Source organism: Triturus cristatus, chromosome 3_1, assembly GCF_964204655.1.
Source record: "Triturus cristatus chromosome 3_1, aTriCri1.1, whole genome shotgun sequence".
In the NCBI taxonomy this organism is placed as follows: Eukaryota; Metazoa; Chordata; class Amphibia; order Caudata; family Salamandridae; genus Triturus; species Triturus cristatus.
In genome coordinates this window covers 422,874,243-422,886,192 of record NC_140583.1, presented here as the reverse complement: position 1 = coordinate 422,886,192, position 11,950 = coordinate 422,874,243, and the positions used below count along the sequence as shown (strand labels likewise).

The 11,950-nt window shown below is 48.1% G+C and overlaps 1 pseudogene; it reads right to left on the bottom strand.

The window, feature by feature from the left end:
* Positions 1–4,920: 4,920 nt before the first annotated feature.
* Positions 4,921–5,075, bottom strand: LOC146860349 (5.8S ribosomal RNA; annotated as a pseudogene).
* Positions 5,076–11,950: the final 6,875 nt, after the last annotated feature.

Here is an 11,950-nt window from a genome sequence, read left to right as displayed (position 1 = left end):
CACAACAGCAATCCGATCTCCCCCCAAATCCGGGGCAACAAGGCAAAAGAACCGCCTTGGCCTTGGGCAGTGGCCATGGGGACGCAGCCTTACTCCGCACCAACTTTCTGTGCAAATGCTGGGACCAGAGCAGTCGGCTGGCGCGCAACAGCGATAGGCCCCAGGATGACAACCGAACCACATCTAAGGTAGGCAGAGGCTGGAGTCAAGTGTGCAGCGAGTGGAGTTGCCGAGCCTGCCACCCAATGCACAGATCAGACGCGACCCGGCATTATAGAGAGACGGCAGCCGCGACGATCAATACGAAGGCCTTGAGAGAAGGGCCTAGTAGAGGTGGTGAGGATGGGAAACAGCAATCACATTGCAAGTGTTACAACACACTCTAAAATAGCACGCCCCTACAGCAAGTCGTTGTAACGACTTGCGTTGTAATGGTACTGCGATTTAACAATGCAGTTGTTGTAATGACCACGTTGTAAACGCATGCGATGTAAACGCCTATATTCGATGAGGAGTGGTGCCCAGGGGGCTTATCAAGCTGCATCCTGAAAACTGGGTCCTGGGACGGGGTGGCACTGGGCATCAACCCAGCCCTACCGAAGGAAGTCGACAAGGCCAGTGTGCCCGGTCGTTGCCCGAGGTCCTCACCCCACCCCCCGAATGAGACTTGCGGCGTACCACAACTTGATACGATAAAAGATTCGTGGAGGTGGGAGTGGACAGCGTGGCTGGGCCGGTAACGTAAAGTCCGGAGGGTATATAGGCCGGCAGAGCACTGTTGAGAGACGACTAATGCGAGGGACCATAGCGGTAAATCATAAGTTTGTGAGAAACTGAGACCCCACAGAGGAGGAGAGTGGAGACACCAGGGGCTGTTTAGTGCACACCCACAAGTGAGCCCAGAGGAAGGAGAAGCCACTGAGGAACTGAGGCAGCCCCACAGTGAATGGGGATGCAGGCCCGGTACCAAGGATAATATATCCAAGTCTTCCGACCCTCGGAGTTACGACGTGTAGCGTATAGGCCGCAAATATACATCAGATCCATGAGAAGGATCCTGGACGCAAAGCCAGCTTCTGGATAATTGTATGGTCTAACCCATAGAGTAAAGAAAGTACCTAACATCTGCATAGGTGATCGGGGTCCAGGCGTGGATCCCCAGTGGGCCTGAATAACCAACATCACAGCGAGGGAGCACACGTAAGGGGCGCCAGGTGGACCATAAAACTCGACCAGAGAGCGAGTAAACAAGGATGGCCCTTCCAAACGAAGAGCTTAAAGAAGGGGTTAGTGGAACCCCTACTGCAAAACCTGACATCAGGTAAAGGGAAGATGGGGAAGCCTAGAGGTGCAGGCCCAGTGCAATCCAACAAAATGGATAACTACGATGTCACACGGCCCGCAACAACTGCAGAAGAGGAAGGGGAGGTGGCAAAGCCTTCGCTGACCGCGATAATGGCGGTGATTCGAGACACAAGGGCTACCTGGAACCAAAAATAGACTCTGTGTCCACGGAGGTCACCCTAATCAGGGCTGACCTTTCCAAATTAACTGAGAAGGTGTCTACGACCGAAACCCATGTTGCCCAGCTTCAGTCAAAGAATAAGCGCCATGAATAACAGGTACATACCCTATCACAGCAGGCAACATAAATGGCAGAGCGGCTGGAAGACCAAGAAGGGAGAGTGTGAAGGAACAATATATGGGTAGTTGGGGTGCCCGAAGGAGCAGAGGGGCCAAGTGTCGATCTTTTCCTGGAAGATATTATTGTCAACAAGTTGCAGCCCCCACGCTTAAAGAAGTTCTTTTCCATTGAGAGAGCACATAGACTATACCCAGAGCCCCGCCGCGCACGATTATTGCTAGAATATTCAATCATCGATACAGAGAGACGATACAGCAGACTACCAGAGTGAAAAGGGACTTATTGTACGAAAATACTATGATTAGGCTCTTTCCAGCTTTGACTCTTCAAGTACAGTGACAAAGAAGGAGCTTTGAGCCTGTGAAAAAGGAACTATGATCCAGAGATTTAAAATATATGATGCTCTTTCCGGCTCGACTGAGGGTGATAGCTGAAGGGAAGACTTGGCCTTTCACAACTCCTGAGGAAGCCTGCATGTGACTGGAGGGATGGGGCACAGTGGACAGGGGACAAGGCGAAGACCCAAACCACAGAAGTGGGCTTAATAAAGGGAGTGGTGAGACAGGAGTTTGGCGAGGTCAGCTGGCTCTATCCTTAAGACCTGGTAGCCCATCCGGTACAGAAGCGGCTCAAGAAGAGTGAGTGGTGATACCGGGACAGAGGTAAGACTCTTACAATTTGACTCGGCTCCTGGTGGCAGTCCAGAGAGGCACACAAAAGTATCGAGACTTTGGGACTGGCCCGACCGGAACACTCCGCAGCGATTACTTCACTGAACCTTATAGAGGTAGCCAGCCGGGAATGGGCTTGGACAGGAGGGGGCAGAGTAGACTGTGGGTCCCGCTTGGTCGAACACCCCCTTATTCTATTAGTTAGAGCTGTTATGCAAGTTCAGGGGCAACAGGCGCTCTGCGGGTTGAAGAGTTGGGATTTCCATAACCTAAAAAGCAGGGTAGCAGGGTGGGGAGAATGTGTAGTTAGGTACGGTATCACAGATCGATATAAAAGGAGCGAGCATAAGTCTGCAACTGAAAGGAGGGCCAGCATGGGGAAGGAGACTGACAGAGAACAAACACATAGATGGTGGCTTATAGACAGACCCAGTCCTCGTTGAAGACATGGTCCTGGAATGTTAATGGCCTCAATGGCAAATTAAAAAGGTTGACAGTGTTGCAATTTATTGAACAACAATGGTCCTAGACTCAATTATAATCTAGTAAAGAAGGCATTCATTATTTGAAAGGCATATCCGATATAACCTGGGGCTATAAGTGCACACCAATTTTCATGAAATGCAGAGTACGGGGGAAAAATACACTCAAATGACACAACAGAACCCAAAAGTTGCTACAGAGGTGATTGTATTTATTTTTCAAAGGCTTTGGTAACAAATCACCATGTATTGATGCTTCATAGAAGAAAGATGAAGGTTGCTCCAGAAGGAGTGAGAGGGAGATATTGTGCTCATGAGTGGGACAGATATATAAGGGGAATAAGATATGGAAGAAAATTACAACAGGAAGTATGTTTAGCACATGTCAATCCTTAGCGAACTGGCTACAGTTTTACAATGACACCAGTTCTCAACTGGGCCTTTCCGTCGGAAGTAGTTTTAGATTTTCTTTAAAATGTCCTTGTTAGATGCACAGAGAGATATCATCTGTAAGATAGGCAGGGGTGGACCAGAAGGGTTCCAGTTATTCACAACACCAAAGCATGTGAGTCAGGTGGTCTGGTGTTGCATGACATCGGGGGTAGTACAGAGAGACCACTGGGAACAGTGTATGGAGCTTCAAAGAAGTAAGGTATGCTCTGTGGAGGATGCAAGTTTGTATGAACTTAAAATGGGCATTGTGGGAATTTTTAGAGGGATATTGTAACATTGCCTGTCAGTCTTTGTTGTCAAATATAGTTTGAAGTTCTTCTCCACATCTATGTCTAAGGGTTTGTACAGACACAGTTGCATTGGTCCGGAAGTGTGTGTTGGGGATTCATGACGGAAACCTTGCAGGTTGTGATGTATTGCTTTCCATATCCTGCAATAGGTAATTAGCTTATCCGAAGGGAGTCCTCAGCAATCTGTCACAGTCGTAAAGTCTGCTAATAGGCCATTTTCGAATAAATCTCCCAGGGAATTTAAGTCAACAGCCTCTCACTGAGCACAATCAAGGGAGGTAATTGCCATGGAGTGGCCAGCAGGCCTATTAGTGGGATAGCTGAAGCACAGGCAGAGATAGTTTCCATGTATTTCAAGGAATTGTGCAAGCAGGTATTCACCACTTCAAGAAGCGGGGGCAATTAGGTGTGCCTTTAGCAGAGGGAAATAGCGCTATATGAGGAACTCCTTTTTTTATCTGGTCTGCGGTGACACCTGCCTCTGCCATGTGGTGCCCTACAAGCCAGAAGGTGGGCCATTGTAATTGTGCTGCATTATAATAGGCCCTGAAATCACCATCACCGTCCTTGAGAATGAAATGTCACTGGAGACATTTTTGCCAGCATAAAGACTCAAGCTAACCTGACATCTTGAAACCTAGCAAATTCTTGTGGTGGGATGCCACTCTGCTCCGAGCAGACTAGGAGCCTCTCCCTGCTGGTTAGCACCACTGGCCTGTGGGAACCAGACATCCCAGGCAAAAGCCATGGCTGTGCCTGCCTCTCACAGGGGATTACAGGAGCTGTTCAGCCCGCAGGAGTCCCAAACACCTCCCCAGTACAATGCCACCCTGCCATGTTTACCACCTGCTTTGGGCTGCATTACTACGCAACCCTTCTCTGAGAAGACCCGATCCTGGCATGGGGTGGGCCGCTACCAGCCCAACACAATCCATGGGGTAAGCCTTGATCGGAAGGGCTTGGGCCTCCTGAGCGATGCTGGGGATTCAGTCTTCTATATGTCACATTTTCTACACCCACAGCTGGGACAGGATTCAGTGCTGGGCTCTTCGCTCTTCGTTTTGCTGTTACTGAGAGAATCCTGGTTGGTTTCCTTTACTCTGCTTAGTAATATGCTTAAATTCAGCAGGTCATTATGTATGATCTGAGTTTATAGTCGGATGTTGAAAAATAGGAGAGTTGGGTCCCCCTCTTTCATACAAGGGGGGACCCTTGTATGGGGGCCAGACAGACACACCATTAATGTACCATGAATCTAGGAGCAGGGGGTCCTGCAGTGGACAAGCTGTGTCTGACCTTAGGAAGAATAAAGGGAGCAGAGCCCCTTTCAACAGTCCCAGCCACACCCTGGGAGAGCTCCAGGGTGAATGACGTTCAATCAACCTTCACACAGGCGTAGCCCTAAGAGAAACTTTGGGTCCGCAAGATTTGTTAAAAATGTGGATAATCAATGTGTCCTACATTTTACACTAATTCTTGCAGCTAGCTGCATTCTGTAATGACACCTGAGCTGAGAGTTCCACCGCCAAGAGTCACAGGTAACTTTCACAATGTTTGTCCAAATGTGGGCACAGAAGAGGTGAGGCAAGTCAGCCTGGCACCCTGACAGGGTTCCCCTCTGGAAGTCACTTGCATCGATTTGTGTTTCCAGGTGCTCAGCTTAGGAGCCCGATGTGTCAGCCGGGAGGGTGAGGAGCTCTGATGGTAGTGGAAACCAGCAGCTCCACCGCCAGTCCTTTTGAACAGAAGTGCACAAATCTCTAAACCCGAGTCTGGCCACCCTGGACTCGACCACCAGGTACCTGGCAACAAACATCACACCTGCATCAGCCATCTGCCCCACCACATGCAGGAGCCAGAGCTCAACCTGTGCATGTCAAGAGACCCCAGCTTAGGCAGCAGCCCCAACTTATGTCAGTGGGCTGGGGCCCCCATGTCGCTGTGGGAGGCACCAAGGGCAGAAGATCAAGGTTCCCTCATGTCTTCAAAGTGGCTCACCCGCTTCCGCCTGAGCAGCCAGGGAGCGGCCTTTCCCCACCCTCAAAGCATTTGACACTGGCTTTGAGGGCCACAGCATTGCTGCTAAGGGGAGCCAAGCTTCCCTTGTGTCCCCAGCTCATTCTTTTTTTTAACTCTTTTTATTGGTACGTAATCAATAATTTGTACATACAAAGAGCACTAATATTGTGTAATCATTCCCTTTTAAGTCTAAGTCCTATGCAGTCCTATGCATTATGTCACTTATTTCAATCGTAACCAACAGTAAATATGTCACATCACAGTGTCCATCCTACAAGCCTCGGTATGTCTGCCAGGCCCACCAAATGTTCTCCCTTTTCTTAGGGCACCCTCTGCTCTTATATATTGTAAGATCCCCTTGCCAGCACCAGTCTAAAACATTTTCTCATTTCTCCACTGTCAGAATGGCGGTCGCTCCCCATTTCTTTGCCTCACTTTGCTTTGCTACTACTGCAGCCAGTGCCAGCCATTGCTTTACATGTCTTGGCCAATCATCATTTCCCGCGGTTATCAGAAGGAGATATTTTGCTTCTAGCGGAACTTTTGTGCCCACCACTACTGTCATCGCCTCGGCTATTTTCTGGCAGTACACCTACAGGGCAGGGCATTCCCAAAGTAAATGATAGAAAGACCCCTCAGACTCACATCCCCTATGGCACAGTGTATTCATGCTACGTCCCATTCGGTGTAACACTGACCTGGGGGAATATTCCTGATGCAGCATTTTAAGCTGTATAAGTCAGAAACTAGCTGGTATCGCCACTTCTCTCGGGCCTTGGAGCACTTCTACCCATTCCTCATCTTCCATGGAGCCTACATCTTGTTCCCAGACCATCCGCAGGGGGTCCAGGGCATTATTAATTATCTTTTCATAGAGCAAGGATATGTCTTTGTCCTGCAGTCGCTCTCTCAGTATCCTGTCTTCTAGTGGTGAGGCAGTTTCCAGGGTCTCTCCTTCCCTGATACATCTTCGCAGGGCGTGCCCTACTTGAATGTATTTGAGCCACTCCCCTTTCCCCATTCATATTCCACTTGTAAGTCTGCAAACCTAATGTATGCCTGTCCTCTCCAAATGTCTCCCAGCATTTCCAGCCCCAATAACTTCCATTTGGCAATACCCCCCAGTTTGCCTACTCCATTCAGAAGGTCGCCCGCCCATAGAGGTGTCATTCCTGTGGGTTTGCCCTCCCAACCCAAATATTTCATCGCCGCATGCCGTGACTAGACCACGGTTTTAGTATGTGCTTAGTGTAAAGTCCTTCCTGTGAGCCTCTCACTCCCATTGCTAATCCATCCACCCTATATGCTGGATCCGTCCTATCTTCACACATCCATCCATTCATGTTCACTAACTGAGCTGCCCAGTAGTAACTACGTATGTCAGGTACTGCTAGGCCACCGTCATAGACCCCTCTTTGGAGTTTACTCAGGGCTATACGCGGGGCCGCCGCGCCCTGCACCACAATAACGCAGAGAGTTCCAAATTCACTCGTTGGAAAAAGGAGAGGGGCACCTCATATGGCGTGTTTTGTAATGCATATAACATACATGGGAGAGCCATCATTTTGATCTTTGCCACCCGGCCCATCAGCTTTAGAGGAAGCGTGCCCCAGTGTTTTGCTTCTGCTATAAGTCTATCGAGCTGTAGGCCTGTGTTCTGTCAATGGAGCTCTTGATGATCCTGTGTTATGTGGTTCCCAAGATATTCAAAACCTCGCTTTTGTATAGGTACTACACATCCGAATGTCAGGGTGGGGGCTTCCCCAGCTAGGGGATATACCAAAGACGTATCCCAGTTTATTCGGTATCCCGAGTATTACCCATATATACGCAGAAGATCTGTAAGATGCCGAAGATTTCGGCTTTCTCATGTATAGCAGAATATCATCTGCATAGAGCGATATTCGGTCTTCCCTTCCCCTTTGAAAGGCTGCTTGTGTGGGTGGCACAATCAGCCCTGCAGGCCCACTAGCAGTATTTGATTTACAGGCCCTGGGCACACACAGTGCAATGTACTATGGTCTTAGTAGTAAATCAAATAAGCCAATCATGGAAACACCAATCCATAAACGCAATTTACAGAGAGAGCATATGCACTTTTTTACTGATAAGCAGTGGTAAAGTACCCAGAGTTATAAAACCAACCAAAACAGGTCATAAATAGGAGGCCAAAAACCAAAAGGTCTGGGGATGAACCCCTCTGAAAAAGCCAGGTCTAACAGAAATCCTTGGTATAATGATCTCCAATACTGGGCATAGGCAGAGGGCACCTCCTTGCGTAGAGGAGAAGAGTGGGCTCCATTATGTTCCAATCGCCAAACTTCTGGGATGCCTTAATATTTGCCCATACATCATTGTGTCAAGACGATCTTGAGGAGATACTCATTTGTTAGACAATGCTGTGAGTTATAGATATCCCCCCTTCTTTCCTCCCTCCACCGCTCCTCCTATATTGAAAGTGCTGCACAGTACTACGCAGATTCCACTTAAAGTGACCACTGATATCTACACTATACTACACCCCCTAATCATATTAGTCTTGTGTCACACCCAGAGCATATGCCCCACTCCCCGCACACGTCCCTCAGTGGAACTGCTTATCTGTTCTTATTTGACCTGTAAAACCCTTACAGCTCCTATTTTTTGATGTCTTGATTTTCCTGCATCTACAATCAATAGAAATAGTTTTGAAAAAAAAACATCATGAGACTCTTACTTACTGTTAATCATAGGTACAAAAGACTTGTGACTGATGTGGAGGATCATGAAAAATACCACATGAGAGCTGATTTAAACAGTGGATAGGAAGGCGGACAGGCTGAGGAAGCATGCTGAACTATGTAGGCGAGGGCTCTATCACTTATGCGTAGTGTGATCCATGAGACACTCTAAACAAACTAATATACTTAGGGTGACATATAAACACTGGTAAGCTGTCATGATTTTGTTTTTATGTGCTAAATCGGCCACCTGCATGCCAACTTCAAGAGGAACATAATTAACTATGCAATTTATTTGTTATTAAGAATGCTTTCATTTTTTTGTCCATGAAGTTTGTCAGGGTCTTATTCTTCACAGCTAGTGGTGAGTACCGCTTTAGGATGGTCAAAAGAGAACCCATCTTAAAAACCTCTGGTTATGTTTGAATGTCACTATTTGTGCCAGAATTCCTGCTTAATTCATGAGAAGACTGGCGACTGGAGTAATACCTTTTTTGTACTTTTTTAGGTCATGCCTGCTGTAGTAAAGTATGGGAGAGAAGCCGCTCCTACTCTCCTCCCATATTTGTCATTTGCTTGAATCAATGTCTTTCGTGAATGCTGCCTTCGGATTCGTTAATAGGCTTGTTAGTCCCTCCTTAGTACGGCCTTGTCTTCATTTGTACCCTCCCATGGCGACTGGCCCTTTTACTTAAATATTTATATTGGACCTGTTATTTAGTCTGTAAGCACTATTTACTTTATTGAGTTTCTCTTACAGCAGGCCAGACAACCGCTGCTTCAGCTGAAACCGCTTGTGTTGTTTGAAGCAGCAGGGCCACCCCTGTTACATGCTATCTGTACTAAAGCCACCTGATGGGCTGTTTTCAAAAGCCTGTTTTATTAACAACAACACCACCACCAATACCACCACCACCAATAGCACCACCACCAATACCACCACTACCAATACCACCACCACCAACAATGCCTACACCATCAATACCACCACCCCCATCAACACCACCAATACCACTTCCACCACCATCAATACCACCACTCATACCACCACTAGAAACAATACCACCAATATCACCAACACCCGCACCAAAGTCACCACCAATACCACCACCACCAACACCACCACCACCAATACCACCACCACCATCAATACCACCATCAATGCCACCAACAACAATACCACCACCAATACCACCACCACCAATACCAATACAACCGCCAATACCTATACCACCCCCAATAACCCCACCAATACCACCCCCACCACTAATACCACCACCGGCAATACCACCACCAATACCAACACCAATACCAACACCAATACCACCACCACTACCACAAATACCACCACCAATACCACCACCACCATCAATACCACCAATACCACCTTCACTACCACCACTAATACCACCAACACCACCACCATCAATACCACCACCTCCACCAATACCACCATCAATACCACCACAAATAGCACCACCACCAATGCCACCACCACAACCAATCCCACCAACACCACCACCAATACCACCACCAACACCACCACCACCAATACCACCACCAATACCACCACCACCACAAATACCACCACCATCACCAACACCACCATACCAACACCACCACTAATACCACCACCACCAAAAGCAACACCCCCACCAATGCCACCACCACCAAAAATCCAATTCCACCACTACCAATACCAATACTACCTCCAATACCAATGCCACCACTTATACCACCACCACCACCAATACCACTACCACCACCGATACCACATCAATGCCACCAACAATACCACCACCACCACCAATACCACCACTACCAATACCAATACAACCGTCAATACCTATACCCCCACCAATACCACCACCAATACCACCCCACCACTAATATCACCACTGGCAATACCACCAGCAATACCACAACCACCAATACCTCCACCACCACAAATACCACCACCAATACCACCACCAATACCAACACCAATACCACCACCACCACCACAAATACCACCACCAATACCACCACCACCATCAATACCACCACCACCAATACCACCTTCACTACCACCACCAATACCACCACCAATACCACCAACACCACCACCATCAATACCACCACCTCCACCAATACCACCCCAAATAGCACCACCACCAATGCCACCACCACAACCAATACCACCAAAACCACCACAATTACCACCACCAACACCACCACCACCAATACCACCACAAATCCCACCACCATCACCAACACCACCATACCAACACCACCACTAATACCACCACCACCAAAAGCACCACCCCCACCAATACCACCACCACCACCACCACCAATCCAATACCACCACTACCAATACCAATTCCACCACCTATACCACCACCACCACCAATGCAACCACCACCCAATACCACCATCAATACCACCACCACCACAAATACCACCACTTTCAATCCAATACCACCATTACCAATACCAATACTACCACAAATAGCACCACCACCAATGCCACCACCACAACCAACACCACCATCAATGCCACCACCACGACCAATACCACCAATACCACCATCAATACCACCACCACCACAAATACCACCACTTTCAATCCAATACCACCATCACCAATACCAATACTACCGGCAACCACCAATACCACTAATACCACCACCACCAATACCACCACCACCCCCACCACCAAACCCACCACCACCACCAATACCACCACCATCATCAATCCCACCACCACCAATAGAAATAGCACCACCACCACCAATACCACCACCACTAATACCTCCATCACCACCAATACCACCAACTCCACTACCAATACCACCACCACTAGCACCACCACCAACACCACCCCCTTAACACGGGAGCTTGCTTTCAATCACTTTAAACCAGCATTATCTTGTGTCTGTTTCAACCCCCCAAGTAAAATGGATTTAGAAATGATTAGCGAATTAACCCTTGCGAATTCCAGGTAGCACATAATCCTGTGCTAAACAGCACATATGTGTTACATGTCATCGGTACTAAAGCCACCTGATAAGCTATTTTCAAAAGCCTGTTTTATTATAAACAAGAACAACACCACCACCACCACCACCAAAACCACCACCACCATCAATACCACCACCTCCACCAATACCACCACCACCACCACAACCAATACCACCACCATCAACACCACCAATACCACTACCACCACCACCACCAATACCACCACCACCAATACCACTACCACCACCTATATCACTACAACCATCAACACCACCACTAATACCATCACCCCCAATAGCACGACCAATACCACGACCACCACCAATACCACCACCAATGCCACCGACAACAATACCACCACCACCAATACAACCACCACTAATACCACCACCACTTACAATACAACTGCCAATACCACCACTAATACCACCACCAATACCACCACCACCAATACCACCACCAATACTACAACCACCACTAATACCACCAATGCCAATACCACCACCAATACCACCACCACCAATACCTCCACCACCACAAATACCACCAATACCACCACCACAAATACCACCACCAATGCTACCACCACCACCAATACCACCACCACCACCACCACCAATACCACCAATACCACCACCACCAATACCACCACCACCAATACCACCAC